The sequence below is a fragment of the Galleria mellonella genome, unplaced genomic scaffold, assembly GCF_026898425.1.
Source record: "Galleria mellonella isolate WM207_F2 unplaced genomic scaffold, CSIRO_AGI_GalMel_v1 utg74, whole genome shotgun sequence".
In the NCBI taxonomy this organism is placed as follows: Eukaryota; Metazoa; Arthropoda; class Insecta; order Lepidoptera; family Pyralidae; genus Galleria; species Galleria mellonella.
Genome location: NW_026442147.1, coordinates 4026260 through 4034656, shown reverse-complemented (window position 1 = coordinate 4034656; position 8397 = coordinate 4026260).

Sequence of the window (8397 nt, the reverse complement as noted above, 5' to 3'; positions counted from 1 at the left end):
GAAAAAAAACTCATCTTTTTATCAAACAGAAAACTGTAAAACAACGAATGTAGAATTAGTTGACATTGCAAATTTGCCTCTTGCAGCGTATGTGAGAACTTCAATATATCAATACATAATTTTATAAGATTATAAATTAAAATAAATATAAAATTATATAATTATGATTATATGTATTTCTATGTAACATACTTAATTATATCACAATTAAATTAAATGGAAAATCAATTCAATGTTAAACTTAAAAAAGGTTAAAATTATCTAATCTACGAGTAGTTTAGCAAATAATACATTTAAATTTTTATATCTATTAATTAATTAAATTCAATTGTGTCGTATAAATTAAGAATAATATAATAAACTATTAATGCTAATTATTAAACTTTAATGAAAGTAATACAATACATATATTTTTATACTTATATTAATACTTTACGTATTATTATAGTTATAGTAATAATCTATTTATTGATATGTAAATGTTAATATTTTATCTAATGTTATCTACAATCAATTGTTTACTAACGTACTTATATTACATATATAAAATTTATTTGTAGCAGTTTACGTTTACAGTCTTATTATTGCATTAGTATTATTAATAATTCGGTTTCAGTTTAGATAGCGTTCCAAATTGAAGATTCATCACTTTTTAAATAAATTACACAAAATTATACCACTTCTTAAATCACTTATATATGTACATAGATATTTGATAAAAATCGTCTAAAATTGAGAAAATGATTATTATATTTATTAATAAATATAATAAGCATTTTCTTTAATATTAATACCTATCATTATGAATTCCCATCTGTTTATGAAACTATAATATTTAACTACAGATATTTTAAGAATACCTATAACTCAAATAAAAAAAATACTTTAACATTAAATAAAGGAGTAAGTTTAAAATACGAAAATGAATTCTCTAGTTTTATGAAGTAGATGCCTAATGAGAGATCTCTACAAAAACCTTGTAAGAAGACTCAAAAGGAACATAAATACTTCTTAAGTAAACTAAAATATTCATTCTATGTAGCATAATATAGAATTGTAGACTAGTAAATTAAAATATAGAAGACTTCACACGAAATCCTATAGGAAATTACGCAATTTCATATTTTACCGAAATTATCATAATTAAAAAATTCATTTAACTACTGGTAGCATATCCTATTCTGTTTGTATAAGCTAGCTCATTAATTATAGGTACCTAACCTAACAAGGAGCCTCTATGAAAACATAATAAACCCGGTACCGAATCGAACTCATGAAAATTGATTATAAGAGTTTTCTAAACTAGTCCATCAAATTAGAAAAGCTTCTTGAATATAAACTTACTCATAGAGCACAAGGATACAAGGTATCTCATAAGGTTCATCAAATTGTAGTTTTGAATAATCTCATGCATAACTATTATCATGCACAATTCAAGAAATAGCCATAACAAGTCATAAAATTAAATCTATATTTTCTTATTATACCTAGTCTTTCAATTACACATGCAACATAGGTATGCAACTTTGCACTTATCTATGCAATTACAGAAGTCTGCATTAAAGCCTTCGAGAACAAGTTACAACCTGTCACTGAAAATAATATTTCGAACAAGTTGAGACATGTCTTCACCACACTTGTGCAAAAAACCTGTTTCTGTTGCATAACAATCAGTACAATAAATGCATTATGGCAAAAGAATCAGCACAAAAGCATTCAAACAAACACACGTGCAAACTTTCTCTACATACACAAAAGTGTAAACGATATTAGATATTTAGAATTAATATAATTGTCCAATAAATAACAATCTAAATATTGCTAATAAGAAATGCAAATATAGTTAATAGTTAATTGCATAAAAAATCGTTCAACTTTATATTCACAATACAAAATATTTAAATTTATAAATAATGACATTAATTACTAACCATATATATTTGATATTTAATAATGCATAATACATGCAATAAGAATTCTGTAAAATTAGTTAAACATAACAAATATTTCATAATCTATTTGCATTCATAAAACTTTATAGTAAAATCCTCTTATTCATAAAAATTAAAATCTACAAACCCATTTTAACTATTACACTACTATGTCACTTGTTTCAAATTAGGAACTAAGCATTAAATAAAGTAACAAAACAGCTCAATAGCTAAAATAAGTTTATTAGAAATTTGGTGTTTGAATAAGAGAATATGCACTAATTTACACAAAATACTTAGATAACATATTAGATTTAACAAGCATATAATTTACTATTTACAAACTTCATAATTCTCAGCTTAATATTAATTAACGTCTTAATTATTTAATTAACCAAAATCTACATTTTATTAGTACCAAATATTAAGCAATTAATATTATTAGTCAGTTGATTAGAATAATTAACTAATGATATGAACTTCCGCAAAATAACACCTTATTCAGTAAAATACAACCCGCATTAGTTAGCATTTGTTTAGTTAGTACTGTTAGTAGAATACATTTGCACATTAAACATACTTTTGCTCCCACCAGTTCTTCAGGATTACTTATACAATATACAGTTAGTCTTGCATCACGAATCATGCCAATATCTCTTTCAATATAATCTGCATTCCAATTAAGCACACGTATTGAGCCGCATTGACACTTACGGGCTCACGTCGCGCCAAGCGCCGCTAACCTGATATGCAAATTACCAAGCTATTCATTAAAAAGCACCCGATACCGCTAGCCGCCTCGTAATAATTACCAGAACATACGATTCCAACATCTATAATGCGTGGGTACTGTGTAGAGATAGCGAAGTGGTCCGGCATAATAATACCATACGCGGCACTGCGACCGAGCCGTGAGAAATTTTGGCAGATGTTCAATTCCTTGACGTTGTACGACGAGTGAACGCTTATCTTTTTTTTTTCTTTCTTGAATTTAATAATACTCAGTTCGCTCCGGTATCGCGACGGCTCGTTCGTGACTCATCGACGCATTGTTATGCACGTGTTCAATGCAACTCGGACGTTTGGGTTAGAAAGGATTTTTTGTAACCCTTATTACAAATTCCGCAACTCTTGCAAAATTTGGGTTAATTTTTTTTTCAACATCGGATTCTAATTTCTTGGACACGTGCATTTACAATAGTTGCAATGAAATAATTTATTTTAAAGCTCAGTATGTGCCATGTGCAAAGGTTTTATAGACTTCGATAGAAGGGTCATTGAAACTGGTTATGGAGTATATTATTAAACCTATAATAATTATGATCTATGGCTAATTGAAGATTACGCCGGACCGCCGAGTTAATTAGTTTTCGATTACGATTAAATTACTGATGGGGTGTCGGTGATATAAACGCGATAAAAGCAATTAGAGCAACATTTAAAAGCATTTCACGCAAGTTATCATTTATAGTCCGGGAGCAATTACCTAACTAATTTCATTAAATTTAATCACTTACTAAAAAAAACTAAAGGCGAGAACTACTAAATTACAGTTTATGTTATGGTTACAACTAGGACGTAACTAGTCAAACTGAGTATTAGCAATTTACAATTTTGTATGAATATTGTACGTTTTTTAATCATTACTATTACTCGTTAGATTACTAATGATACCTACAAATGTAGTTAGTGATCTTATCAGTTCATAATAATTTATTTGAAGTTTATCATACAAATTTAATGTAGTACTTTTAATGTAAGGCTCTTTATTAGTTAATAATGATGATTTATTATTATTTTTATTGCACTGATATAATTTTGTTTCTCTTGAAGTAAAATTTCATATTTCTCTTACAATTACATTTATAGTAATGAAATGAAATCTACACTTTCCGAAGCTCTTCATAATCCAACTTCATAATCTGTATTATCTTTATTCTATTCTGAATAGTATAACTCTTAAATTTTAATATACTTCGTTTTGACGTCATATTTTTTAAATTTACACAAAATGCTATAATTATTTATTTTCAGAAAGAAAAAGAAATATTAAGTATAATGTATTCTCGTGGTTGTACTTGCGTAAATCTCTCGTTATTATCAGAATCTATCCTATAGTTTTCTTTTTCAGATTTTTATCACTTGCGGTTTATACTGTACGTTGATAGTTCAGTCAGTCAGGCCAAGTTTTTTTTTTATGAACAAGTAAAAATGTATGCAATAATGTAAAGGTCTATTATACTATAAAATGTAGAGTTATTAATGCAATTACAATATCTATGAAATGATTTGCAATATATTTTACTAGTATTTCTTTTATTACTTAAAAATTAAATTAAAATGTATTTATTTTTTTATGGTTCTAATAAATATATTTTAATTAATTTAATTTAATTTAAGAGTTATCTAGTCACGTGACTTCTTATTACATGACTGTCTAAAAAAAGTGTAATCATTTCATGTTTTAAATGTTCATTTATATTAGTTTCTTTATTCCATCTTAACTTTTAGGTAAATGGCTGATCGATCAGATTTGAATGTATTGGAAGGGTTCTAATGAGCTCATCATTAGAACCCTTACATTACTCAGAGTGACATTGAACATACTTTTAATATATTTAATAAAGTGATATACAATTTGGGATTACAAAGGTTCCGTTAGCGACCTTCTAGCATGTTACAATCACAACATACCACACGGTCATTGAATACACTTATAACAAAATATAACAATATAATACACCTGTACAATCTTACCTGTACAGTAGTTTGAGTGGTGATATCACCCGATGTGTGCTCAGATGATAGTATATCAAGTCAATACGGACTTGCGTCAAAGCGATGAGCTGGCAATGGCAATGTTAAGGCTATCACATTCCATAAATTATGTATTTCACTTTATATATTGCGATTATATAATTGTCAGTTAGCAACGAAAAAAAGAAGACAATACTAAATGTTCAATCACATTAATTATTTAATCCTCAAGTTAGAATATCGTGTGTTATAAAAAAACTAAATGACCAATTTTAGGGGTCACAAACATAACCATCAAATTCTCGTTTAAAAAAGTCAGTTACACCGTCAACCGGACCAATACGTAAGTGAGACATCACATTTTCAAAATATGTATAAATTTCAAGTGTACTCGTTATGTACCTAGATATTTTAGAATTATAATAAATTTATTCACTTATTAGTGAATCAATAGGCATTATGGTCAGTATATATTATTTGTCCGTTAAAAAAGAATAAAGAACCCTTAACAAAAATACATAAGAATCAATGTACAAATCTATGGCTCAAACAACGGGGATTTTTTCCTTCATAAACAAAAAGTTTCTCGTTTTTATAGATTCAATATTAATTACAAAAAAAGTAGTTATTTTAATAAAAACAAACCTAAAGTTAGTAAAGTATAGAATTTTATTGGAATCATGAATTTACTATATTACATTCGGAAAACATAATCTTTATTCTCAGAACAAACCATTAAAGAGATACAACCTGTATTTATAATGTTTTTTTTTTTTTAATACAAAGATGTTTATTTGCAGAAATAAATTAATAGGTATCAGAAATTATATGGTCATTACTTCGCAGTATTGGATATATACATATATTTGCAAATATACCAGGAAAATTACGCACTACTGTAGAAATAAAAATACCTTACTATTTGATATTTGAAGGTTTATTACCAATATTTTGAATAAAGATGTTGGTAGGGGCCGTTCTAGACGACTGTATGCCGGCCAAATAGATGACCTACCAAATTAAAAGTACTTGTAACTGGTATGTACCATACAAACTTATAATTGTGGAGGAAGCGAAAAAGGTCTCTTTGATTCGAAGCATTTCATTGTTTCTGCCTACCCTAATGAGAGATATGCGTAACATATATATAAATATAATAATGAAGTAAGAGTTTCCCTTAACAAAAACAAATAACGAATGAGTCAGGCTGTTGTTGACGTCGACCTGTTGTACAGACAACTGATAAAATTTACAATTATAAGTCAACATTAAACAAAATAGCTGAATGTTGTACTCGTGCCACGATAAAAGTGAATTTACAACTATATAAAAATGTTAATACTTAATTAGTTTTCCGCACACGGAGTAAATCGAAACCATTTAGAGTTTCTTAAACATAAATTGTGTAGATAACAATTTTAAAATTTACCTCATTTTAAATATTTTTAAAGTCCTTATAAAAAATACATTGAACATAATTTTACAGATAAATGTCTGAATCTAAACTTATTAATAGGTATAGACAAAAGTCACAACGAAAAGGTAAAACCCTTAAAAAATTAAATTGAAAAAAAAAAGCAAAACCATAAAAATATCTGGTCCTACTAAAAATGGTTACTTCAACAAACATTTGAACCTGATTCCAAAAGTATCATTTAATTTATAATAATATCCAATCCTAAATTAACAACAATGAAAATTGATCCCGGTTTTTTAATATTATCACAGATAACAGTTAAGATTTGTTTATGCAATTATGTATTTATATTAGTTTTGATTCATTTATATACATTTTATTGCACCAGTAATAATTAAAGCTTAATGCGAAGTTATGTAAACTAATATAATCTACTTTATGCCCAAATCATCCCCTTAAAACTATATTATATACATAGGTAATAATAAAATATAATACTTTAACTTCATTCGTAGCTTCGTAACCTAGCCTATGATGTTCTACTATTTATTGAACATAGGCCTTTTTCATTTGCTTCAACTCAATTCAGTTATCCAACACAATATCATTTTATAATGACAATATACTAAATTGAGTATATCCTACACTACATATGTATATGTAACACTTTTCTAGCACGGACTTAGCACAAACTTATTTACATATCACTTCCTATATCGCCACATTAACACTAAATTCTTACATATCACAGTCACTAGGAATCAAAAATCACAACAAAGCTTTAAGAGATACTTAGATACCGTTACTTCCTGGTGGATGACACACGAATAACTGTACCCCAAATGTAACGCTAACATTTATATAGATACCACCCTATTAAATACTTTGCAATTCCCACGAACTTCGTACACTTTGACCTCAATATCTCTTTCAAACTTATTGTCTGCAAAAATCATTGTCTTGCAAATACTTCCGTCTCCCCATGTCTATTTACTATTATTTAGCGCCTTACCGGTATTAGTTCTACAGATCTTCGATAGATGGCGCTGTGATATATATGTTGGGTTTAGTTAATATATAAAATTGAAATATAATATATACATGTTTCATTTATTATTTCGAGATTAATATAAACATATATTTTTAATATATTTATCGTATGTCAACATGATTTTTATATTTTACTCTTTTTTATAATTGTTTTATGTTGGTACATTATCAATTATACTATTTACAATTTCAATACATCAATAATTATACAAATAACATAAAAAAAAATTTTTTAGTTTTCCTTAATAAACTTCCTCAAACTAGTGCTACGAAATTTGTAGCATGTCTACGAGGTACGGATTCATAATTACATTACTATTTTACGTAATAGAACAAAGTTACTTTTGATCGTAGTAAATTATTTTCCTCATTATTATTAATTTATTTTTTCTTAAATATAAAAAACTTCACGACTAATTGTACTTCATACTTTCAACTAGCTAAAAATAATGAGACAGTTGGTTCCTTTTTTAAAAAATCTAATACATACATAATTATAGAATTAAATTTAAATTTAAAATAAGAACAGGTTTTTGGTAATTTCGTAATTGGCAATCATGACACGGTCGCATATTATAGCAATGTATAGCGTAGCCGGCAGACGCCCGGTGTTCGCGAGTCGTGGGAACGGCGACAGTTGCGCGCAACTCGCACCACCTGCCTCCACCGCTAAAAAACACTATTCGAAAATTCAAATTCGGGATGTTTCACATGACCTTGGTGTTTATTTTTTTTTACATTCCGTTTTATCGTAAGTGTACTTCATTCTAAATTTATCAATAAGTACTAATAATATCTAATAGCTTTTCTCGTCAGTACTTAGATATGATTTTAATTTTCTATAAAATTAAATTACCAAAATTAATAATATAAATATTATTATCAAAATACAATAAAGTATATAAAATTTAATAAACTGATTTAATATGAAAAATACTAAATCTATGTAACTTTTTTTATTTCAATTTAAGAATTTGAAAATTTTAAGGAAAATACTTCAAGATCATGAATTAGCAGATTTTACATTATTTAACACCTTTTATTATATGCATTATTTTACACCGAACTGGTATAAATATTAATTTTGTAATAGTCTATAATAGTTTTTATAGTTTACGAGTAAACTTACACACCATATAATACGTAGGTAGATAATAAAAACATCTTATCGTCCAAACCCACCATCAAAAAAGCAAGTAAACGACATGACATCCATTATACCGGTTTCTTATCGACATTTAC